This window comes from Hyperolius riggenbachi, chromosome 10 (assembly GCF_040937935.1).
Source record: "Hyperolius riggenbachi isolate aHypRig1 chromosome 10, aHypRig1.pri, whole genome shotgun sequence".
Taxonomy (NCBI): domain Eukaryota; kingdom Metazoa; phylum Chordata; class Amphibia; order Anura; family Hyperoliidae; genus Hyperolius; species Hyperolius riggenbachi.
Genome location: NC_090655.1, coordinates 189,622,037 through 189,647,369, shown reverse-complemented (window position 1 = coordinate 189,647,369; position 25,333 = coordinate 189,622,037).

The following is a 25,333-nucleotide window of genomic DNA, read 5'->3' as shown; positions in this document are numbered from 1 at the left end:
TCCACCTGGTTCTAACACACTGTGGGATCTGACTATGGTCTGAGTGCTCACATTTATGTATTCGCAACGGCAGACAACCTGAGACTGACCAGCGAGATCTATATATAGTGCAGCGTTCCTCAGCGTAACCCAGCGCCACTCAGCCAATGACAGTCTGCGCTGGGATCAGCTGACCAACCTGATCAGCTGATCCCTCTCCTCCTGGCATAAAGGTCCTGCTTCCCAGCGCGCGCGCCCGTAGCTCTCCATCTATGTGCACTAGAAGTGTGCACGCGGAGACAGCCGCCCCGCCGCCAGACTGCGCGGCGGCATCTCCGCAATCCCTTACACAGAGGAGCCAAACTCAGTGTCCTCCACTTTGAACATCATCCTGATTATATCCTTGCCAGCTTGAGGACATGCTGGCACCTGGTTTGTTTGGACTTTGAACTGAACTGAAACAAGGAACTTTACAAGTTTTCCCAGAACGGACATCTTTCCACGAACTAAGTATTTTCTCCTTTTTTTATTTTCATACTGGCTAGTAATGTTTCCATAATTGTTGATTTTAATGATTTTCTGTATGTATTAATTATTTATATTGCTTTTCAGTAAACCGCGCTAACGTCAGTTTGTTTTTTCCGCTACCCTATTATTCAGCCATACACAGAAACTGAACCCGAGTCTCTGAAGAGACGCTACGATTGTGTTGTTGCTAGCTAGACAGAATAGAGTTTGTTTAACCGTTTTATTTGTAGATCTAGGCTCAGACAGTCAGTGAGTTCCTCTGTCTCAGGAAACAGAGGTGGTGGCAGTTAAACCCTGAATTAGTGTGTAATTTGTACGTATCGTAACCCACAGGCTCCCTTCTAGTCGGGCTGCTGCCCAAATTCCGTCAGTTTCTGCGCAAAGATCGCGACCACAGCTTGCATGGTCTGGGTGCTGAAACCGATTGGAAGGCAATTTGCGGTCTGGCCACCAGGGGCCATGTAACAGGGTGTATATCCAGAACAGGGTCATCGACATTAACGTTACCTGCTCAAACTGTTTATGTTAGGGAAATGGGATATAAAGTCTACACCTTCTGTTAGTATAATACATGGATATAGGGGTAAATAAAAATGCTACAGTGGTGACCATGGTGAGCTATTAAAGTGTATATGGCAGTTACAAAGTTGTATGAATCAAGACTCAGGATCAGCACAGGCTTATATGAGGGCCAATGCTTGGACTGTTAAATGATTTGCAATAAGCATCTCTCATCATTCTCCCCTGAAAAAAAAAAAAACTTGTGTAGTATGGTTGTTTGTTGTTGGTTTTTTTTTGGGTGTATTTGCTTATTTGTCACTAGAAATTGGAGTGAGAGGCACTCTAATCAATTCTTTATTTGTGCAAATGAATTCGCTGCACCAACGCAAAATCAAATTCTGATGACTTGAAGAAAAAAAAAAAAGACTTGCTTGGAAGGTTCATATCCAAGCAAACAAGTTTGAGATATAATCCCAAAACTTGTACTGCTAAAGAACATCAGTTTCACAATGCTGAAGAATTGTCCAGAAGACACAGGCATGGAATTATATTCCTCAAGAAGAAATCAAAACCCTTTCAATTCAGTGCCTAATATGTTGTGTAAAGCTGCAAATGGAGGCCATATCACTTATTGATTTTTGCTGAATAAAACAGCTTTGAATCATTTCAGAGTGTAATCATTTGTTGTAGGTTGTATATAATTATCTTACAGGGTTTGATAAAAACATATATGATTGTAATTTCTACTTCCACTGAAGTATGTAGTAAAAATAAATAATCCACTGCTGCAACTAAAAAATGTCAGTTTAGCTAAGTCAAATATGATAGAGTTTTAATAGCATACATGCTGTGATACTGTGCCAGTTATCACTTCAGTTATAAATTATACAGAATCTAGTTATATTGTTGAGTATTGATGTTATCAAGTCAAGTTTACAGAATTATACCAAATCAAGATAAATAACTGTACTGCTTGTTTGAACATAACTTTTTCTCTAGTGTATAGGTGTCCCCCCAAAACCCCTGAAAATATATGGCTGTTCTAAGTAGTACAGAAACAAGAACTAAAAAAAAAATGTCATATGCTAACTACAATCAGAGAAAGAACATGTGTGCATCAACCAAGTGAACCTGACAAATCTGGCTTTGCAAATTTGGCCTATTGGCTAATCACGAGACATTGCTCATGCAAATAAGCATTTGCTTTCGCATGCCTAAATATGCAGGGTCAAAACCAAAAACCGCAAAACAATCGCCCTGCGGGAATTAGTTCATGCTATACAGCACTATCCAGGGGCGCCACGAGGAGGCTTCCCAGCCCTGAGCTCCAAAGCTCAGTGCGACCCATGCTTCATTCCTTTCCTTTTCAAATGTGTTGCACCCAAGCTATGCTCAGCAGCAGAACGCAATGGACGTCAAGGTAAGTGCCTGTTTTTAAATATTGGGAGGTGAAAGGTGCGGATGGCTCTCCCCGGCGCTGGCCACGCTTGGGGGGGCCGCCTGCGCCACCCAGCCTCCCCCCTCCGGGGTGCTGCTGTGGTTCCCAGGCAGTGAGAGCGCCTGGGACCCCGCGGTCCCCCGGTTGTATGGGGGCATTGGGAAGCCTCCCCGAGGCGCTCCTGGATAGTGCTGTATAGCATGAACTAATTCCCGCAGGGCAAACCGCTTTGCGGCATTGGTTCAATGGACTCTGCATTAGTTGGCATGCGAAAGCAAATGCATATTTGCATGAGCATTGCCTCATGAATAGCCAATCAGGCCAAATTTGCTCAGCCAGTTGTGTCAGGTGTTCACTTGGTGTTTAATGCACACATTTAAATTCTCTGTGCAGCGATTTGTGAATTTCATTCCCTTGGAGGCGGGTGGCGGATGGCTCATTCCAGGTAGTGTGAGTCCTGGAGTGGGCTGTCAGTGCCTGTCCTCCACCCCCCCTTGGAGTGCAGTGTGTGAGCCAGCCCTGAGCTCCAAAGCTCAGTGCGACCCATGCTTCATTCCTTTCCTTTTCAAATGTGTTGCACCCAAGCTATGCTCAGCAGCAGAACGCAATGGACGTCAAGGTAAGTGCCTGTTTTTAAATATTGGGAGGTGAAAGGTGCGGATGGCTCTCCCCGGCGCTGGCCACGCTTGGGGGGGCCGCCTGCGCCACCCAGCCTCCCCCCTCCGGGGTGCTGCTGTGGTTCCCAGGCAGTGAGAGCGCCTGGGACCCCGCGGTCCCCCGGTTGTATGGGGGCATTGGGAAGCCTCCCCGAGGCGCTCCTGGATAGTGCTGTATAGCATGAACTAATTCCCGCAGGGCAAACCGCTTTGCGGCATTGGTTCAATGGACCCTGCATTAGTTGGCATGCGAAAGCAAATGCATATTTGCATGAGCATTGCCTCATGAATAGCCAATCAGGCCAAATTTGCTCAGCCAGTTGTGTCAGGTGTTCACTTGGTGTTTAATGCACACATTTAAATTCTCTGTGCAGCGATTTGTGAATTTCTTTCCCTTGGAGGCGGGTGGCGGATGGCTCATTCCAGGTAGTGTGAGTCCTGGAGTGGGCTGTCAGTGCCTGTCCTCCACCCCCCCTTGGAGTGCAGTGTGTGAGCCAGCCCTGAGCTCCAAAGCTCAGTGCGACCCATGCTTCATTCCTTTCCTTTTCAAATGTGTTGCACCCAAGCTATGCTCAGCAGCAGAACGCAATGGACGTCAAGGTAAGTGCCTGTTTTTAAATATTGGGAGGTGAAAGGTGCGGATGGCTCTCCCCGGCGCTGGCCACGCTTGGGGGGGCCGCCTGCGCCACCCAGCCTCCCCCCTCCGGGGTGCTGCTGTGGTTCCCAGGCAGTGAGAGCGCCTGGGACCCCGCGGTCCCCCGGTTGTATGGGGGCATTGGGAAGCCTCCCCGAGGCGCTCCTGGATAGTGCTGTATAGCATGAACTAATTCCCGCAGGGCAAACCGCTTTGCGGCATTGGTTCAATGGACTCTGCATTAGTTGGCATGCGAAAGCAAATGCATATTTGCATGAGCATTGCCTCATGAATAGCCAATCAGGCCAAATTTGCTCAGCCAGTTGTGTCAGGTGTTCACTTGGTGTTTAATGCACACATTTAAATTCTCTGTGCAGCGATTTGTGAATTTCTTTCCCTTGGAGGCGGGTGGCGGATGGCTCATTCCAGGTAGTGTGAGTCCTGGAGTGGGCTGTCAGTGCCTGTCCTCCACCCCCCCTTGGAGTGCAGTGTGTGAGCCAGCCCTGAGCTCCAAAGCTCAGTGCGACCCATGCTTCATTCCTTTCCTTTTCAAATGTGTTGCACCCAAGCTATGCTCAGCAGCAGAACGCAATGGACGTCAAGGTAAGTGCCTGTTTTTAAATATTGGGAGGTGAAAGGTGCGGATGGCTCTCCCCGGCGCTGGCCACGCTTGGGGGGGCCGCCTGCGCCACCCAGCCTCCCCCCTCCGGGGTGCTGCTGTGGTTCCCAGGCAGTGAGAGCGCCTGGGACCCCGCGGTCCCCCGGTTGTATGGGGGCATTGGGAAGCCTCCCCGAGGCGCTCCTGGATAGTGCTGTTAGCATGAACTAATTCCCGCAGGGCAAACCGCTTTGCGGCATTGGTTCAATGGACCCTGCATTAGTTGGCATGCGAAAGCAAATGCATATTTGCATGAGCATTGCCTCATGAATAGCCAATCAGGCCAAATTTGCTCAGCCAGTTGTGTCAGGTGTTCACTTGGTGTTTAATGCACACATTTAAATTCTCTGTGCAGCGATTTGTGAATTTCTTTCCCTTGGAGGCGGGTGGCGGATGGCTCATTCCAGGTAGTGTGAGTCCTGGAGTGGGCTGTCAGTGCCTGTCCTCCACCCCCCCTTGGAGTGCAGTGTGTGAGCCAGCCCTGAGCTCCAAAGCTCAGTGCGACCCATGCTTCATTCCTTTCCTTTTCAAATGTGTTGCACCCAAGCTATGCTCAGCAGCAGAACGCAATGGACGTCAAGGTAAGTGCCTGTTTTTAAATATTGGGAGGTGAAAGGTGCGGATGGCTCTCCCCGGCGCTGGCCACGCTTGGGGGGGCCGCCTGCGCCACCCAGCCTCCCCCCTCCGGGGTGCTGCTGTGGTTCCCAGGCAGTGAGAGCGCCTGGGACCCCGCGGTCCCCCGGTTGTATGGGGGCATTGGGAAGCCTCCCCGAGGCGCTCCTGGATAGTGCTGTATAGCATGAACTAATTCCCGCAGGGCAAACCGCTTTGCGGCATTGGTTCAATGGACCCTGCATTAGTTGGCATGCGAAAGCAAATGCATATTTGCATGAGCATTGCCTCATGAATAGCCAATCAGGCCAAATTTGCTCAGCCAGTTGTGTCAGGTGTTCACTTGGTGTTTAATGCACACATTTAAATTCTCTGTGCAGCGATTTGTGAATTTCTTTCCCTTGGAGGCGGGTGGCGGATGGCTCATTCCAGGTAGTGTGAGTCCTGGAGTGGGCTGTCAGTGCCTGTCCTCCACCCCCCCTTGGAGTGCAGTGTGTGAGCCAGCCCTGAGCTCCAAAGCTCAGTGCGACCCATGCTTCATTCCTTTCCTTTTCAAATGTGTTGCACCCAAGCTATGCTCAGCAGCAGAACGCAATGGACGTCAAGGTAAGTGCCTGTTTTTAAATATTGGGAGGTGAAAGGTGCGGATGGCTCTCCCCGGCGCTGGCCACGCTTGGGGGGGCCGCCTGCGCCACCCAGCCTCCCCCCTCCGGGGTGCTGCTGTGGTTCCCAGGCAGTGAGAGCGCCTGGGACCCCGCGGTCCCCCGGTTGTATGGGGGCATTGGGAAGCCTCCCCGAGGCGCTCCTGGATAGTGCTGTATAGCATGAACTAATTCCCGCAGGGCAAACCGCTTTGCGGCATTGGTTCAATGGACCCTGCATTAGTTGGCATGCGAAAGCAAATGCATATTTGCATGAGCATTGCCTCATGAATAGCCAATCAGGCCAAATTTGCTCAGCCAGTTGTGTCAGGTGTTCACTTGGTGTTTAATGCACACATTTAAATTCTCTGTGCAGCGATTTGTGAATTTCTTTCCCTTGGAGGCGGGTGGCGGATGGCTCATTCCAGGTAGTGTGAGTCCTGGAGTGGGCTGTCAGTGCCTGTCCTCCACCCCCCCTTGGAGTGCAGTGTGTGAGCCAGCCCTGAGCTCCAAAGCTCAGTGCGACCCATGCTTCATTCCTTTCCTTTTCAAATGTGTTGCACCCAAGCTATGCTCAGCAGCAGAACGCAATGGACGTCAAGGTAAGTGCCTGTTTTTAAATATTGGGAGGTGAAAGGTGCGGATGGCTCTCCCCGGCGCTGGCCACGCTTGGGGGGGCCGCCTGCGCCACCCAGCCTCCCCCCTCCGGGGTGCTGCTGTGGTTCCCAGGCAGTGAGAGCGCCTGGGACCCCGCGGTCCCCCGGTTGTATGGGGGCATTGGGAAGCCTCCCCGAGGCGCTCCTGGATAGTGCTGTACAGCATGAACTAATTCCCGCAGGGCAAACCGCTTTGCGGCATTGGTTCAATGGACCCTGCATTAGTTGGCATGCGAAAGCAAATGCATATTTGCATGAGCATTGCCTCATGAATAGCCAATCAGGCCAAATTTGCTCAGCCAGTTGTGTCAGGTGTTCACTTGGTGTTTAATGCACACATTTAAATTCTCTGTGCAGCGATTTGTGAATTTCTTTCCCTTGGAGGCGGGTGGCGGATGGCTCATTCCAGGTAGTGTGAGTCCTGGAGTGGGCTGTCAGTGCCTGTCCTCCACCCCCCCTTGGAGTGCAGTGTGTGAGCCAGCCCTGAGCTCCAAAGCTCAGTGCGACCCATGCTTCATTCCTTTCCTTTTCAAATGTGTTGCACCCAAGCTATGCTCAGCAGCAGAACGCAATGGACGTCAAGGTAAGTGCCTGTTTTTAAATATTGGGAGGTGAAAGGTGCGGATGGCTCTCCCCGGCGCTGGCCACGCTTGGGGGGGCCGCCTGCGCCACCCAGCCTCCCCCCTCCGGGGTGCTGCTGTGGTTCCCAGGCAGTGAGAGCGCCTGGGACCCCGCGGTCCCCCGGTTGTATGGGGGCATTGGGAAGCCTCCCCGAGGCGCTCCTGGATAGTGCTGTATAGCATGAACTAATTCCCGCAGGGCAAACCGCTTTGCGGCATTGGTTCAATGGACCCTGCATTAGTTGGCATGCGAAAGCAAATGCATATTTGCATGAGCATTGCCTCATGAATAGCCAATCAGGCCAAATTTGCTCAGCCAGTTGTGTCAGGTGTTCACTTGGTGTTTAATGCACACATTTAAATTCTCTGTGCAGCGATTTGTGAATTTCTTTCCCTTGGAGGCGGGTGGCGGATGGCTCATTCCAGGTAGTGTGAGTCCTGGAGTGGGCTGTCAGTGCCTGTCCTCCACCCCCCCTTGGAGTGCAGTGTGTGAGCCAGCCCTGAGCTCCAAAGCTCAGTGCGACCCATGCTTCATTCCTTTCCTTTTCAAATGCTCAGCTATGCGCTGGCCACGCTTGGGGGGGCCGCCTGCGCCACCCAGCCTCCCCCCTCCGGGGTGCTGCTGTGGTTCCCAGGCAGTGAGAGCGCCTGGGACCCCGCGGTCCCCCGGTTGTATGGGGGCATTGGGAAGCCTCCCCGAGGCGCTCCTGGATAGTGCTGTATAGCATGAACTAATTCCCGCAGGGCAAACCGCTTTGCGGCATTGGTTCAATGGACCCTGCATTAGTTGGCATGCGAAAGCAAATGCATATTTGCATGAGCATTGCCTCATGAATAGCCAATCAGGCCAAATTTGCTCAGCCAGTTGTGTCAGGTGTTCACTTGGTGTTTAATGCACACATTTAAATTCTCTGTGCAGCGATTTGTGAATTTCTTTCCCTTGGAGGCGGGTGGCGGATGGCTCATTCCAGGTAGTGTGAGTCCTGGAGTGGGCTGTCAGTGCCTGTCCTCCACCCCCCCTTGGAGTGCAGTGTGTGAGCCAGCCCTGAGCTCCAAAGCTCAGTGCGACCCATGCTTCATTCCTTTCCTTTTCAAATGTGTTGCACCCAAGCTATGCTCAGCAGCAGAACGCAATGGACGTCAAGGTAAGTGCCTGTTTTTAAATATTGGGAGGTGAAAGGTGCGGATGGCTCTCCCCGGCGCTGGCCACGCTTGGGGGGGCCGCCTGCGCCACCCAGCCTCCCCCCTCCGGGGTGCTGCTGTGGTTCCCAGGCAGTGAGAGCGCCTGGGACCCCGCGGTCCCCCGGTTGTATGGGGGCATTGGGAAGCCTCCCCGAGGCGCTCCTGGATAGTGCTGTATAGCATGAACTAATTCCCGCAGGGCAAACCGCTTTGCGGCATTGGTTCAATGGACCCTGCATTAGTTGGCATGCGAAAGCAAATGCATATTTGCATGAGCATTGCCTCATGAATAGCCAATCAGGCCAAATTTGCTCAGCCAGTTGTGTCAGGTGTTCACTTGGTGTTTAATGCACACATTTAAATTCTCTGTGCAGCGATTTGTGAATTTCTTTCCCTTGGAGGCGGGTGGCGGATGGCTCATTCCAGGTAGTGTGAGTCCTGGAGTGGGCTGTCAGTGCCTGTCCTCCACCCCCCCTTGGAGTGCAGTGTGTGAGCCAGCCCTGAGCTCCAAAGCTCAGTGCGACCCATGCTTCATTCCTTTCCTTTTCAAATGTGTTGCACCCAAGCTATGCTCAGCAGCAGAACGCAATGGACGTCAAGGTAAGTGCCTGTTTTTAAATATTGGGAGGTGAAAGGTGCGGATGGCTCTCCCCGGCGCTGGCCACGCTTGGGGGGGCCGCCTGCGCCACCCAGCCTCCCCCCTCCGGGGTGCTGCTGTGGTTCCCAGGCAGTGAGAGCGCCTGGGACCCCGCGGTCCCCCGGTTGTATGGGGGCATTGGGAAGCCTCCCCGAGGCGCTCCTGGATAGTGCTGTATAGCATGAACTAATTCCCGCAGGGCAAACCGCTTTGCGGCATTGGTTCAATGGACCCTGCATTAGTTGGCATGCGAAAGCAAATGCATATTTGCATGAGCATTGCCTCATGAATAGCCAATCAGGCCAAATTTGCTCAGCCAGTTGTGTCAGGTGTTCACTTGGTGTTTAATGCACACATTTAAATTCTCTGTGCAGCGAAAAATGTCATATGGTCTGTCTAACTATTTCTAGCATACATTCATGAAATTAACTTATAGCAATAACCAGTGCTGTTTTTGTTTTGTTTTTTACCTGAGGGAGTGATTTCCTATACTGTGAGGGCAGCTGATCATGGTAAAGTTTGTTATAATTTTAGGAAACTCATTACTCTGGAAGATATTGAGGGAAGGGCATTCTTAACCTGCTGGGCGGTCTGGACGAGCTCAGCTCATCCAGTACCGCCGGAGCCTGCCGCTCAGGACCTGCTGGGCCGATTTGGCTCAAGTAAAAAGCAGCACACGCAGCCGGCACTTTGCCAGCCGTGTGTGCTGCCTGATCGCCGCCGCTCTGCGGCGATCCGCCGCGAGCAGCGGCGAAAGAGGGTCCCCCCAGCCGCCTGAGCCCAGCGTAGCCGGAACAAAAAGTTCCGGCCAGCGCTAAGGGCTGGATCGGAGGCGGCTGACGTCAGGACGTCGGCTGACGTCCATGACGTCACTCCGCTCGTCGCTATGGCGACGAGGGAAGCAAAACAAGGAAGGCCGCTCATTGCGGCCTTCCTTGTTTATTCTGGGCGCCGGAGGCGATCGGAAGAACGCCTCCGGAGCGCCCTCTAGTGGGCTTTCATGCAGCCAACTTTCAGTTGGCTGCATGAAATAGTTTTTTTTTTATTAAAAAAAAAACCTCCCGCAGCCTCCCTGGCGATCTTAATAGAACGCCAGGCAGGTTAAAGGGAACCTTCACTGAGAGGTATATGGATGTCTCCTTTTAAAAAATACAAGTTGCTTGTCAATCCTACTGATCTCTTTGCTGCAGTTTTAGCTGAATCACACACCTGAAACAAGCATGCAGCTAATCCAATCTGACTCCAGTCAGAGCACCTGATCTGCACGCTTGCTCAGGGGCTGTGGCTAAAAGCATTGGGGATTGCAATCACGAAAATACTCAAAATATTTTTTTAGTACTTTTTTCACCAACATTTTGGTACTTTTTCAGTTGCAAAGTGCTGAAAAGTTATTTTAAATAAAGAATGAAAAATGATTTCCTGGGAAAAAACTCAGAAGAAGTTAAATGCATTCTATATCTATCAAAACCAACATATGCATAATGGACAATATTAAAGAGCTGCTCCCTACAGGTATTACTGGGAGTCTTCAAAAAAAATGTTAACAGAGCTAAGTAGAATTCCTGGTGTAATAGGCAGAGATCTAAAAGAAAAGAATATTGTGCTACAAGCTCACAGTCCAAATAGATGTAACGATTTTCAATTGCGGAATCAATTGATATATGCAGTCCACAGCAACCAGTAACAGACACCTCAAATAGAAACCAAAAGATTGCATAGAGTAGTATTGCCAGTCCTCAATATCCCTTCACCATCTACCTGTGCAGATTACACTTCCCAACGATCCAAAACGCCACCAAGTGAGCGACAGACACCCCCCACTTAGCCCGCACTCACCCAGGTGAGCTGTGATACAAGAGGTATGTATAACGCTTTGGGGGGTATACACCATCCACAGATAGTAGTCTTCTCCAGTCAGCAGCAGGGGTAGACCAATCCCTCACAGACCTCACATCAGCCAACAATGCGGAGCCTGGTTGGCAGTGCAAGTCTGGAGTTTTGAATGGCGGCACGGAGGAGCGTTTTGTGAGACTGTGGAGGCTGGCTAAGTGGGAGCAGTGTCCCGGAAACACTTGTTACCATAAGCTTGTTACTTTCTACAGTTTGTAAGTGCAATACTTTGCTTTTAATGTTTTAATAAATGGGACTTCACTATGATCGCTCCTTTTGAGTCCTAGTTGTTGGCTGATGTGAGGTTGTTAAGTGAGAGTTAAGAAAAACTTAACTGAAGCCCTCTCCAACTAATTGGCTGATTTGCTCAGCTTCTGCTTGATTATCACTGCAAGCTAGGTGTATTATGTGTGCACTTCTCATTGGCTTATAAGCAGCCTGCAGGCTTTATAAAGCAGCAGAGAACTGTTTGGGAGTGAGTTCCTCCAATGGTGTGTTTGGTAAGTTTTAGAGCAGTAGGAGATAGGCCTTGGAGGTGGCAGCTCCAAGGTTTTGGCTGCGCTCACATATGGTGTTAGATGCTGGTTCTGGGGCCCCGGGCAGTGAGAGTTCCCGGGGCCCCAGGCTGGCTCATGCACCATTGTTTTTAATTATTGTAGTATCCCATGCAGTTTAGTTAGGAGGGGGGCAGATGAGAGGGAATATCCTGCACGCTGGTGCCCCCTGCTGGTCATATAGCCATTGTCTATATGCAACTTAAGCCCTCTCCAACTAATTGGCTGACTTGCTCAGCTTCTGCTTGATTATCACTGCAAGCTAGGTGTATTATGTGTGCACTTCTCATTGGCTTATAAGCAGCCTGCAGGCTTTATAAAGCAGCAGAGAACTGTTTGGGAGTGAGTTTCTCCAATTGTGTGTTTGGTAAGTTTTAGAGCAGTAGGAGACAGGCCTTGGAGGTGGCAGCTCCAAGGTTTTGGCTGTGCTCACATATGGTGTTAGATGCTGGTTCTGGGGCCCCGGGCAGTGAGAGTTCCCGGGGCCCCAGGCTGGCTCATGCACCATTGTTTTTAATTATTGTAGTATCCCATGTAGTTTAGTTAGGAGGGGGGCAGATGAGAGGGAATATCCTGCACGCTGGTGCCCCCTGCTGGTCATATAGCCATTGTCTATATGCAACTTAAGCCCTCTCCAACTAATTGGCTGACTTGCTCAGCTTCTGCTTGATTATCACTGCAAGCTAGGTGTATTATGTGTGCACTTCTCATTGGCTTATAAGCAGCCTGCAGGCTTTATAAAGCAGCAGAGAACTGTTTGGGAGTGAGTTTCTCCAATTGTGTGTTTGGTAAGTTTTAGAGCAGTAGGAGACAGGCCTTGGAGGTGGCAGCTCCAAGGTTTTGGCTGCGCTCACATATGGTGTTAGATGCTGGTTCTGGGGCCCCGGGCAGTGAGAGTTCCCGGGGCCCCAGGCTGGCTCATGCACCATTGTTTTTAATTATTGTAGTATCCCATGCAGTTTAGTTAGGAGGGGGGCAGATGAGAGGGAATATCCTGCACGCTGGTGCCCCCTGCTGGTCATATAGCCATTGTCTATATGCAACTGAAGCCCTCTCCAACTAATTGGCTGACTTGCTCAGCTTCTGCTTGATTATCACTGCAAGCTAGGTGTATTATGTGTGCACTTCTCATTGGCTTATAAGCAGCCTGTAGGCTTTATAAAGCAGCAGAGAACTGTTTGGGAGTGAGTTTCTCCAATTGTGTGTTTGGTAAGTTTTAGAGCAGTAGGAGACAGGCCTTGGAGGTGGCAGCTCCAAGGTTTTGGCTGCGCTCACATATGGTGTTAGATGCTGGTTCTGGGGCCCCGGGCAGTGAGAGTTCCCGGGGCCCCAGGCTGGCTCATGCACCATTGTTTTTAATTATTGTAGTATCCCATGCAGTTTAGTTAGGAGGGGGGCAGATGAGAGGGAATATCCTGCACGCTGGTGCCCCCTGCTGGTCATATAGCCATTGTCTATATGCAACTGAAGCCCTCTCCAACTAATTGGCTGACTTGCTCAGCTTCTGCTTGATTATCACTGCAAGCTAGGTGTATTATGTGTGCACTTCTCATTGGCTTATAAGCAGCCCGCAGGCTTTATAAAGCAGCAGAGAACTGTTTGGGAGTGAGTTTCTCCAATTGTGTGTTTGGTAAGTTAAGAAAAACTTATGAGAGGTTACAAGAGTTATCAATACAGGCTCTCATGTAGCTGATAAGTTGGTTGTAGTCTTACCAGCAGTTTCTGAGAATTTAAAATTTAAGTTGAATTGTTGAAAAATATCAAAATCTCTTCTGGGTATATAGGATGAAAGTTGTTACATAATACCTTTAAAGTTGAGGGGAATTCAGCAAGATGATTTTATACATTCATTTACCACAAGGCAATGCACTACCCATGGCTGTGATTATAGGCTGTCAGAAATTGGTTCTTACAATTGGTGATAAAATAATTTTCTGTGTACAACTCCAAGGCTCATGTAACAGCCGGCGGTGACGACGTCTCACGTGTTGCCCGGCGGAGGTCCCCGCCTCGCTCTCGCATGTGGGTCCTTCGGCCGCAAACAGGGCACGCATTACGCGTGCGCGTGCCCGGCGGCAGGACCTTTATGCAGCTAGACGGGGAGTCAGCTGACTTGCTGGTCAGCTGACTCTAACTAGCTGTTGGATTGGCTGGGCGGCTGGGTGGCGCTGCTGATGCGCTCCCAGCATATAAGGAGCTAGTGTTCAGTTGCTCCTTGTCTGCTGTCATGAATACTTAGGTGTAAACGCTCAGACCTTAGCTCAGTCCCTAGGTGTTGATACCAAGGACGTCACACCTCAGTTAGGATTATATTGTATATTTATCTGTGTTTTGACTCTGGCTATCCCTGACTACTCTCTTCTCATACCGATCTTGTACCTCTGCCTATCTGATTCAAAGTTGCTGACCCTGCCTGTTTACCGACTCTGAGTCAGCCTTCCGTTCCTGTACTGTTGCCGTCTCTCTGTTGCCGAACCTCTGCTTGTCTGACCTTTCTCCCTCCAGTGGAACGTCTCCCACTGGTGGGCTATCTCTGAGGTTTGCCTCTCCGAGACGCCTGCCCTAGCAGACGATTACTGCCAGGGGCCAAGATTCCTCTCTCTGCCTGGAGGATCTCACACATGGGGTTCCCATTCAGAGGTAACCACACCTCTGAGGAATTACCGTGTGGTGGATATTTCCACAAACGTGTGAATTATTACTTTCTCATTGTCATATATCGTATTAGGCATCCAGAGGTTAGTTGCACTTGTATTATTGGTGATTCTGCAGATCATCAATAATCGGGTGACATCTGTATTGTTGGCGATACTGCAGATCACCAATAATCGGATTCTCTCTGGTTGCTGACACCGATCCTTACAGCAGACCACCATTATGGATGCATTACGCAGTCAGGTCGAGACTCTAACCACCTCGGTTAATAAACTCTTTGAGGTGGTTAATTCGCAATAGACCCAGATCACCCAACTTTCTGGATCTGTGCAGGTCTTGCAAACGACTGTTGCCACAATGCAATCCCCTCCGGTCACAGATCTCCGTATATCAGTTCCCGAAAAGTTTTTAGGGCCAAGATCTGACTTTCAGAACTTCCACAACCGGGTCTTGTGTTATTTTGAGTTAAGACCAAACTTATCAGGTTCCGAGCAGCAAAGGGTGTCTTTTATTAAGACCTTACTATCCGGGGACTCGCAAACCTGGGCATACGGTCTTCCACCCGAAGATGCGGCTTTGACTGGCTATAATTTATGATGATCCGTATGCTTCGATCACTGCTGAGAGGAAGCTCAAAACTCTCAAGCAGGGTCGAGATACGGTTGAGGTTTATGCGGCAGAATTTAGAAAGTGGGCTGTGTCATCTAGGTGGGGGTCCTACGCCTTGTTAGACTGCTTTCTTTCAGGCCTATCAGACGCAGTTAGTCTGAGTTAATGTTAGGACATCCTGAACCGAAGTCCATCGATGACGCTATTTCATTGGCGGTGCGAGCGGACCGCCGGTTACGTTATCAGCGTCAATCAAGAGGAAGGAATGCAGTAAGAGCACTCTCTTATGCGACCTCCTCGCTTACCACACCCACTGATGAACCAATGCAAATCGGACATTCTCGGTTGACATGGGCCGAGAAGGAGAGCAGAAGGGCTGAGAGACTTTGTTTATATTGCGCTGAGGAGGGCCACATTGCTCAAAATTGCCCCAAGAAGTCGGAAAATGCTGCCGTCTAAGTGTAGTTAGAGGTAATACGCTAGACGAGCAGAGGATACCTCTAAATCAGAATAATCGGTTACTCCTCCCGTGTTCCATTTCTTGGGGGAATTTGACCACTTGCACCCAGGCCTTCATAGACTCAGGGTCCGCTGCCAACTTTATAGACTATGAGTTTGTGAAGGGGGTGGAAACTCCCATACATCCTTTGGATTGACAAATAGTGGTTACCGCAATTGATGATTCCCCATTACAGTACAGACAACCTCTCTCTCAGACTCCGATGTTGTCCTGCACTATAGGCATTTTACACAAAGAAAAATTACAATTTCTTGTTCTGCGCATGACAACCTCCCCCATTGTCCTCGGAATGCCCTGGCTGCAACTCCACTCCCCGCAGATAGACTGAGCATCTGGCCAGTTGCTCAGTTGGTCACCTTTTTGTCATCGCCATTGTCTAGAGAAAATCGCTATCTGTACCACCAAGTTAGAGGTAAAAGGGGTCCCGATACAATATGCTGAGTTCTCTGACGTATTCTGTCCTAAGTCAGCGGACAAACTCCCACCACATCGGAGTTTTGACTGTCCCATAGACTTAAGATCAGGTTGTATGCCCCCTAGAGGACATCTCTATAATTTGTCGGGGGCCAGAGAAACTAGCCATGCAGGAATACATTAAAGAAAATCTGGCAAAGGGTTTTATCCGTCCTTCCCGAGCCCCGGCTGGGGCCGGATTCTTTTTTGTACAAAAGAAAGACGGTGGTCTCAGACCGTGTATTGATTACATAGGTCTAAACAAGATCACCGTAAAGAATCGCTACCCTTTGCCTCTGATAGATGATCTTTTCGCTCAAATAACCAATGCCAGTATTTTTTCAAAATTATACTTGCGTGGGGCATACAACCTGATCCGCATCAGGGACGGTGACGAGTGGAAGACGGCCTTCAACACGCCCGACGGGCATTACGAGTACCTAGTTATGCCCTTCGGGTTGTGTAACGCCCCGGCCGTCTTCCAGGAGTTAATAAACGAGGTCTTCAGGGAAGTACTGGGAAAGTTTGTCTTAGTTTATCTTGATGATATACTGATTTTCTCTCCAAACCTGAGAGAACACCGTAGGCATGTCAAGTTTGTTCTAGAGAAGTTAAGACAGAATTCATTGTATGCCAAAATAGAGAAGTGTCTCTTTGAGGTCACTCAAGTTCCTTTCCTGGGTTATATTATTTCGACTGCAGGTCTCTCTATGGACCCAGAAAAGGTCTTGGCTGTCTTGGAGTGGCCTCAACCGGTGGGCTTGAAGGCACTTCAGAGATTTCTCGGTTTTGCCAACTACTACCAGAGATTCATCAAAGGATTTTCTTCGGTAGTAGCCCCTCTTACCAGTCTAACCAAGAAAGGGGCTGACCCATACCATTGATCATCTGAGGCCCAGGCAGCCTTCAATACCCTGAAAAAATCCTTTTGTTCTGCGCCCATACTGAGACATGTCGATGTCACTCTCCCCTTCATGGTAGAGGTAGATGCCTCAGAAATCGGGGTGGGGGCTGTGTTGTCTCAGCGCTCGGGTCTGCAGGGCAAGACACATTCTTGTGCCTATTTCTCTCGAAGGTTTTCCCCTGCTGAGAGAAACTACGATGTGGGCAACAGGGAACTCCTTGCCATCAAGCTAGCCTTCCAGGAATGGCGTCATTGGCTTGAAGGTGCAGAACACACCATTACTGTATATACTGACCATAAGAACTTGGAGTACATTGAGGGGGCCAAGAGGCTTACTCCTCGACAGGCCCGCTAGTCTTTATTCTTTTCACGTTTCAGATTTGTTACATAGTTACATAGTTATTTTGGTTGAAAAAAGACATATGTCCATCGAGTTCAACCAGTATAAAGTACAACACCAGCCTGCTCCCTCACATATCCCTGTCATCACATACACTCCAGGTTCTAAGAACGTCAAAGCAGACGCTCTCTTTTCAGATGTTTCGAGCCTGAGACAGCTCAGCCCGCACTTCCCGAGAGTATTTTACCTCATAAGGTGGTACTAGCGGCCATCAAAACCTGGGAAGATTGGGCAGCCACATTAGCCACTCACCAGCTAGATATTCCGGAAGGGAAACCAGAAGGGGTTCTCTTTGTTCCACTGCCGTTCCGTTTACAGATCATGCAGCTGTTCCATGCCCATAAGAACGCAGGTCACCCTGGGGTCACCCGCACTCTGGATTTACTCACGAGGTGTGTGTGGTGGCCTTCATTGGCCTCTGATTGTAAAGAGTTTGTCAGAGAATGTGTGTTGTGTGCCAGGAGCAAACCTTATCGCCAGGCATCAGTGGGTACCCTACAATCCTTACCTATGCCAAGTGAACCATGGACCCACCTGTCCATGGATTTTGTCGGCGAGCTCCCCAGGTCCGAAGGTATGACTGTTATATGGGTGATTGTAGACAGGTTCAGCAAGATGGCCCATTTTGTTCCTCTTAAGGGATTTCCTTCAGCTCAAGAGTTAGCAGATCTCTTCATACAACACATCTTCCGGTTACACGGAATTCCGGATGATGTGGTGTCGGATAGAGGAGTCCAATTTGTATCAAAGTTGTGGAGAGCCTTTTGCCGCAGTTTGGGTATGAACCTGTCCTTTTCATCTGGGTATCACCCAAAGACAAACGGGCAGACCGAAAGGGTTAATCAGGCACTGGAACAATTCCTTAGATGGTATGTGGCAGATGCGCAAACTGAATGGGTTAAGTTTTTACCCTTTGCAGAATTTGCACACAACAACCTGAAAAGCTCTTCAACGGGCTTGTCCCCTTTTCAGGTTGTGTCAGGAAGGTCTCCTAAATTTTCCCCATTGCCGGTGTGTTCCTCGCCCTTCCCAGCCCTGGAAGATTGGCAGAAGGTTTTAAAGAAACTTTGGGGACAAGTGAAGAAAAATTTAGGAGTAGCCTTTCAGAATCAGAAGAAACAGGCCGACAAGAGACGGTCTGTTGAGTGGCACTTTGCTCCGGGAGACATGGTGTAGGTGTCGACGAGACATTTGGCACTCAGACAACCGTCCACCAAGTTGGGTCCTAGGTTCATAGGGCCTTATCCGGTGGCCAAAAAGATTAATAATGTCTCTTATGTGATCGGTCTCCCAGCCAGCATGAGAAGTGGGAGATCATTCCATGTCTCTTTATTGAAGCCAGCAGTGTATGTGGATTCCTCTCCCCCCCCCCCCCCCCCACCCCCAGTGGTAGTAGAGGGCCAGACAGAGTACGAAGTTGGGAAAATTAAATTTTGGATTCCCGGCTGGTACAGTATCTTGTCCATTGGAAGAGGTATGGTGTGGAGGACAGATCTTGGGTGCCAGAGGATCGCATGCATGCGGAGAAATTAAGGAAGAAGTTTCATCAGTTACATCCTGAGAAACCATGTAGGAGGTGTCCGGAGTCCACTCCTCAAGGGGGGGGGTAATGTAACGGCCGGCGGGGATGTCTCACGTCTCACGTGTCGCCTGGCGGAGGTCCCCGCCTCGCTCTCGCATGTGGGTCCTTCGGCCGCAAACAGGGCACGCATTACGCGTGCACGTGCCCGGCGGCAGGACCTTTATGCAGCTAGACGGGGAGTCAGCTGACTTGCTGGTCAGCTGACTCCAACTTGCTGTTTGGCTGGGCGGCTGGTTGGCTGGGCGGCTGGGTGGCGCTGCTGATGCGCTCCCAGCATATAAGGAGCTAGTGTTCAGTTGCTTCTTGTCTGCTGTCGTGAATACTAAGGTGTAAACGCTCAGACCTTAGCTCAGTCCCTAGGTGTTGATACCAAGGACGTCACACCTCAGTTAGGATTATATTGTATATTTATCTGTGTTTTGACTCTGGCTATCCCTGACTACTCTCTTCTCTTACCGATCTTGTACCTCTGCCTATCTGATTCAAAGTTGCCGACCCTGCCTGTTTACCGAGTCTGAGTCAGCCTTCCGTTCCTGTACTGTTGCCGTCTCTCTGTTGCCGAACCTCTGCTTGTCTGCACAATTGAAGGTAAAGAGGCGCCCTGGTTGAAATAAAAGCATCTAAAAACAGCTTAAAATCGAGGAAATAATATGAGGTGGCTTACCTCAATAACGAAATCCCTTTGCCATATCGACTTGTTCATTTGGCACTTTTATTGGCCTGATGAAGCGGGCTTGGACCCGCGAAACGCGTTGCCTGTGCTAAATAAAAATCTTTTGTCATATACAAGGATTTCGTTATTGAGGTAAGCCACCTCATATTATTTCCTCGATTTTAAGCTGTTTTTCGATGCTTTTATTTCAACCAGGGCGTCTCTATACCTTCAATTGTGCATAGCTATACCCCCAAACAATCTGTGTTTGAGGGGTAGTGACAGACCACCTGTGGGTGCCCCACAGTGGACACCTGTCCCTACTTTTTCAAGGAGAGCGACCACATCCAGGTCCCGGCTGGGACTACCCCGAGTGGAGTCGAGTTTATGGTCTCCACCTGCTTCCTACGGTTGGTTGCCCTTGCAACCTCCTTTTGTGAGTAGTAATTTATTGAAATTCCTTTTTTCAATTGCATACTAATATACTACACTATTGGGCTCCCGTATTTGTCTCCTATATTTTTTTCCTGCAAGGTGCTGAGACACCCCCACTACACTACTCTGCTTGTCTGACCTTTCTCCCTCCGGTGGAACGTCTCCCACTGGTGGGCTATCTCTGAGGCTTGCCTCTCCAAGATGCCTGCCCTAGCAGACGATTACTGCCAGGGGCCGAGATTCCTCTCTCTGCCTGGCTTGAGGATCTCACACACGGGGTTCCCATTCAGAGGTAACCACACCTCTGAGGAATTACCGTGTGGTGGATATTTCCACGAATTATTACTGTCTCATTGTCAATTATTGTATTAGGCGTCCAGAGGTTAGTTGCACTTGTATTATTGGTGATTCTGCAGATCATCAATAATCGGGTGACATCTGTATTGTTGGCGATACTGCAGATCACCAATAAACGGATTCTCTCTGGTTGCTGACACCGATCCTTACAGCTCATATGTAACTAAATTTTAGTTGAGTCCAGGTTAACGTGGGCACCAGCTACCCTAACATTATGGAATTCTCTTTACTTCTGGTGTTCAATCTCCTTCTGTAATTCTGGGGTTACCCTGATTATGTAAACAGAATCTGCAGCTTAACTGAGTAAATAACAAATAATAATTAACAAATAATTAATTGGAGCCATCATTGTGTTCCACAATATCTGTATTTGGCTATGTATATCTCCATCATCTTCGCACACATTTTGTAGATGTGTTCTCTCCTCATGACCGCTGACTCCCTAACTCCTGACAGGTCTTTTGACTGTCTCATTGATTTACTCCATGGGAGACCATAAAATAATGTCTCTGAGAATCTAGAGAATGGCTTTTCCTTTGATGAGAAAAAGGATGGGAGTCTGAGGCCATGCATTGATTATTAGAGATTTAACATAATTACCATAAAAAAGAAGTGTCTATCCTATCATGGATGACCTATCAGGTCAGGTTGAGAGGCTGTTCTTAAAAAGGCTTTTATTTTTTTCTGACAGTTTAAATGAGTATTTGGGGATGTGCATCTAGTACTCCAGAAAACGCTAAATGCCAATTTTGAGGAATATGCATTTGAACTTCAGCAAGTCCCATTTTGGGGGTACATTACCTCTAACCAAGGATTAACTACGGATCCAGCAAAAGTCACAGTGACCTTGGATAAAACACAGCTGACCAATCTAAAGGCCATACAGTGCATCATGGGGTTTGTAAGCTTTATAGAAATGCTCTGCAATCTCCACAGTCGTTTTCCCTTTCACTGAATTAACAAGTACGGGAGCTGAACCCCCTTAATAGTCTTCTCAGGTTCAAAAAGTTTTGCATGAATTTAAAGAGGGAAATCCAATATATCAGCACACCGCATGTCCATAAATCATGCTCTTTATTAAGCCATTATATCCACAGAAGATAGCCGACAATTGTTTCGGGGGCCACGCATTGATAAAGGGGGACCCTGCGTGGCCCCCAAAACAATTGTAGGCTATCATCTGTGGATATAATGATTCAATAAAGAGTGTGATTTATGGACATACGGTGTGCTGATATATTGGATTCCTGACTTTGATTGCGGCATAGCCTATGCCACAATATCAAGCACCCGACTCTTGGTGATTTGTGTGTCCACTCGCAATCTTTGAAAAATGAATTTAAAGAGGTCTTCTGCTCTGCCCCGGTGTGATCATATGCATATGTCAAGTGGAAGTTGATGCTTTTAAGAAAGGCGATGGGCTCTACGTTTTTAGGGATTTCTAAGAAACAGTATCCATGTGCATTCTTCCTCTGTAAACTTTCTCACTGTTTAGAGGGGGCACTGCACCCAGTTAGTCTATAAATATCTTAGGAATCTTGAATATATCAAGAGCACAAAGGATCTAAACTATTGACAAGCAAGATGGGCTTTTTATTTTCTCACATTCATTTCTCCATCATGCACAAACCAGGATCGACGAATGGAAATGCTTTCCCTCAGTTTTGAAGGGTTTTCTACACCCTGACTCTGAGGAACTAATTCTCCCTCTGAAATGTGTTGTTGCAGTGCTCTCATCTGAGCTGCTTGCTCAAGACCTTTCCATCCTATTATCTCTCTTGCTCCTTCTCAGAGGAACAACAACACATGACATTTTACATGTGCCATTATTTAACAAAGTCATAGTCAAAATGCAAAAGAAGTGTATGAAAATTTAACTACACCCTTATCACTTCTTCAGGAACTAAGGGGGGAAGTTGCAGCCGAATGCTGCTAGCCAAATACATTGGTTAACTGATCATCAGCAATTGTGGCCACCTCTATAAAAGAAGGAGCTTTAGCACCTTGCTGGTCTGGAGCATTCAAGATGGTGTTAACATAATGCCAAGGAGTAAAGACATCAGCAATAATCTAGAAAAAAGTTGTTACTGACCATTATGTAAGGTTCTGTGGGTGTGGGTTGCTTTGCCTCACCTGCTGGTGGCACTGTGTACCAAACAATTAGCTTGCTGTTTCCTCCTTCACCTGCAGGTGGTATTGGAGTTACAACTAGTGTGGATATGCACCACCTACCAGCAGATGTTTTTCCACTAGTCTCAGCCCTATTCAGCAGCAACCAGCAGATGCACCTGTTTTCACTACTTAGGGATTGAACTTCTACTCAGCAAACTGCCAGAACATTGTACAGCATTGATTGAGTGATGATGTTATCTGGCATGCATTCCTTGCACCTGTCCTTGACAGGTCTAGCTTTTCCTTGATTCTTGCCTGTCTTTGACCTGTTCTCCTATTTACTGAATCTGTGCTGCTATTTGGTATCTGATTTTTTGGGTTAAGCTCAGCATCCTTGACCCTGTATTCTGCCTCATGTTTACTTACTGCCTACCTGGCTGTGTATATCTGTATTTATTGTTACCTTTAGTCTTCACTTATATTGCACTAGTTAGTTAGTTAGTTAGTTAGTTAGTTAGTTAGGATCTGGTTATATTGTGTATGCTCACCTGGTCACATTTTATTGTATAATCACTATTGCAAATAAATATTATTGTCACAATACTCTGGTGTGCTTTGTTGCAAGAGTGGTCACCTGCTGGTCATCTCTGTAGCCCTTTAACAGTTCTAATGCCATTTCCAAAGAATTTTACAAATGAGTAAAATTATTCACAACTGGAAAACATAGCGTATAACATGAACTGCCAACCTTCCCAGGAGCTGATGTCCCAATTCCCAACTAATTTATTCCAATGCTTAGAGAAATTGAAAAAAAGCTAAGAGCTACATCTCACACTCTACAGATCTTGGTTAGTGTGTTAAATGTTAATGACAGTACAATTAGAAAGAGAATGAACAAGTATGGCTTCTTTAGACGGGTTGCCAAGAGAAAGCCTCTTCTCTTTAAACAGAACATGGCAGCATGGCTTAAGCTTGCAAAGTTGGATCTGAATACACCCCATGACCCCTGGAATAATGTCCTTTCGGCCAAAGAGACCAAATTGGAAATGTTTGGGCATAATGCACAGGGCAATATTTGGTGAAAACCAAAGATAGCATATCATATTTTGAGTAATACTGGGGGTTAAAAGATTTCTGTAAGAGTTAAAACACAGGGAATTTATATAATTCCCAAATGACCCTTTGAAACCAAATGTTTCCATTATAAACCTCATATATCCAAATTACTTTATTGAAGCTATTTTTGGCCTTACATGGAGATTCTAAATTCCACAGAATTCCCCCATACTATTACCTCAACCCCTTCTTAGCCACTTTCCCTTTATGAGCAATGTTACGGGTCAGCATGGAGAAGTTTGGTAGAATTCACATCTCTCAGGAAAAAGAAGGTTGGCATTGCATCTGGCCTAACAAGCATATTACTGGGCATACATACATATGAACTGGCTGCTGGGAGACTTGAGCTCAGGATACAGGGAATGAAGTAATTCGGCTTCTAGCTATTGCTGGAAGCCGAATTACAGTGTTTAAAAAGCAACTTCAGCTCCATCTTCTGACGGCAAGTTACTGGCTGTGCGCTGTTACAGTCGTAATTCCTATGTGGTGGTGCTGGCTGCGCCCAAATCTCCTGTGCTGTTATTACAGTGCTCGATTACTGGAGGGGATACTACCATAATATTAAGAAGAATGGGTAAATACCTTACATTCCTTCTTCTGGATCACCTTTAGTTTTCCATTTTGTGGTCATTTTACAGCGTATCTTTTAATTACATGCCCAACATTGTGTAGAGCCCCCCAAATCAACCAAAACAGCTTTGAATTTCACACACACATTAATTTTCACACACAAATGAATTTCACAAAGACTCTCAAGGTTTCCTACACTATCTGGTAAAGAGATGTTAGCAGAAGATCTTTTCAATGCTGAAAGGTGTGTGGTGGGGCCTTTGTGCACTGAATTTGTGATCTGAATAACATTTGTTTGGGCCAATGGAATCTTTTTGCTGGGAATTTAAATATACCCCTGGCAGGAAATACCAAACAGCTCTAGAAGGGATTCATTGAATGTTCCTTCAAGCAGCTTTATTGGTCCATGTCAAGAAAATTTGTCCTCTGCCTAAGCAAGGCGTTACTCCCATGACACATCACCAGAATACAGTAGGTGGAATGTGCAAATCATTTATTTATGCCCTTGCCATTTATACATCTAAATGCCCTGTTTTTTGGCACACCTACATTATAGAACCATACAATCAAACTTGCAGACAGCTGTATTCAGGCTGTTTTGGCCTTCAAGATATGAATTACTTATGGTACATTGCTTAGTACGGCTAATGAGAACAATGTTACATTTTACCAACCTAAATTATGGAGAAATAAAATCACAAGAAGTTTTTGGGAGTAGACCTAATGGAACTCAAAATACTTCAAATAAAAAAATGTAAAATATATATTTTTTTACTTTAACCAAAAAGGTTTTTCCAAATTTCCCCACCACATAAGCAAGAAGCATCAACTCTAAACGGGTGTGAAAATAGATACATAAATGTATGTTTGTTATCTATATCTGCTAATATCCTATTTTTTATTGTAGCATAACAATTATTTGAATGGCAACAATATGTGCTTTCTCTTCCCAAAGTAAGGCAGAAGTCTGTCACTATGTAGATGATAACATGGCTCACTTCCAAGCACAGGGTTATTAGTTCTATTCCCTTTCATACAACCTTTTCTCTATTTGGCAATACAATGAGCTTCTATTGTTTCACTAAAAATATTGAAGATATTAATTTATGATCTTGAAACCTGCCCACAAAAAAGCAACCACTGTGTGCAAACACACACAATAATTGGACTTAGAAACAATGGAAGAGTGCCATAGTTTGGAGTTGTTGTGGAGCAGAGAACCTTGGCAACTTGCACCGTCTGTAAGGCAAAGTGATCAAAAATGACTACCATATAATACTGCATTTTCATTTAAACTCAATTCAAAATTTTTATGTGTGTTACTTTCTAACCCATGCTGGTATATATGTCTTTACTATGGGTAGTTAAACTCAAAAGATGGAGAAGCACTCTTCCATAAGGAGGAACTGATGTGTGCCCAAGCCTCAGATCCCAGCATCCACAGGATCCACCATAGCCTGCGTAATATGTTGGTGCTTTATAAGTACAATAAATAAATAAATAATAAATAAATAGCCTATTTTTTTTACAATGCTGTCATTTTAATGGCAAACCAATAAAGAGCTAATCTTTTTACTTTTCTATTTTTGTGTGGTGCCAGCCTGTTTTGCAAAGATTTACTATGGGTAGTTAATTTGGAAACAAACGTACCGGTCTTTTATATTTAGCCTTTCACAAATAGCAATGCCCACCAACCACTTTGTGCAACGAATGGCACCAGTGCCTTACAGAGGGACATAGGTTTCATCCTGGCACCAAGAATGGCACTAACAAAATTTGAAC